This window comes from Octodon degus, unplaced genomic scaffold (assembly GCF_000260255.1).
Source record: "Octodon degus isolate 3935 unplaced genomic scaffold, OctDeg1.0 scaffold00136, whole genome shotgun sequence".
In the NCBI taxonomy this organism is placed as follows: domain Eukaryota; kingdom Metazoa; phylum Chordata; class Mammalia; order Rodentia; family Octodontidae; genus Octodon; species Octodon degus.
The window spans coordinates 6436901-6437842 of record NW_004524712.1 but is presented as its reverse complement, the minus strand read 5'-3'; the positions used below and the strand labels follow the sequence as shown (position 1 = coordinate 6437842).

At 39.1% G+C, this 942-nt stretch overlaps 1 pseudogene; it reads right to left on the bottom strand.

Annotated features, from left to right (window-relative positions):
* Window positions 1-724, bottom strand: part of LOC101581209 — a 4147-nt pseudogene extending 3423 nt beyond the window's left edge.
* Window positions 725-942: the final 218 nt, after the last annotated feature.

The window sequence follows — 942 nt, the reverse complement described above, 5'->3', positions numbered from 1 at the left end:
AAAAAAAAAAAAAACCCACCCAACTAAGGCATCAGAAGTCTTTCCCCAATCTAGTATTTTCCATTTTTTAAGCTAAACAGCCATACTTCATCATAGTTTTCATTTCTCATGTTTTAAATCTGCTTTTTCTCTCCCTGAACTTGGGGAAGGGCAATACATTGGGATTGGGTGGAATTTTTCAAATTGAGTCCATGGAAATTTTGATTAAGTAAATTCGTGTTGAAAGATCACTTTCTGAATCCATCCCCTACATTTCCATTTAGAAAATGTCTCACAAGCTGATTGGCACCCTCTCACCCAAATTGAAGCAAAATGTAATTAATCATTGGGGAAAACAGCATAGAAGCTTTAAATAGAATTATTCTGATGCACTAAGATGCAGTAAGAAACCTTAAGTCAATTCCTTTGCAACTAGGGCAGGTCAATCTACCGATACAGACAGTTCTTAGGTTAATCAGTGCTCTGTGTGCTCAAGAGCTTGTGGTGAATAAGATCCAGAGCAGTCCAGGAGTGCTGGCACACGCCTATAATACCAGCATCTTGGAAGCTGAGGCAGAAGGACAGCTGAGAGTTTGGGGCTAGCCTGGGCTACAAAGTGACTTCAAAGCCTGTCTGAATTACATTATACATAACGAGACTATGTCTAAAAGAAAAAGCAAACACTTTGGTGTCAGAAAAACCATACTGGTGATTGTCTATGAAATGCTTTCTCCACATCTTCCATATTAGTAGAATTTTATCTGAGCACATAGTCTCTCTGTGATCATTCGACTTTGGATCTGAATGACCCACAAAGGCCCATGTGGTAAAGGACATGATGTAGGTGATGGAACTTTTAGGAAATGAAGCCCAGTGGGAAGAAATTATAATGTTGAAGGTATAATTTTGAAAGGGATGTTAGTACCTGACCCTCTTCCTCTGCTTTACTTTCTTGTCACTGGA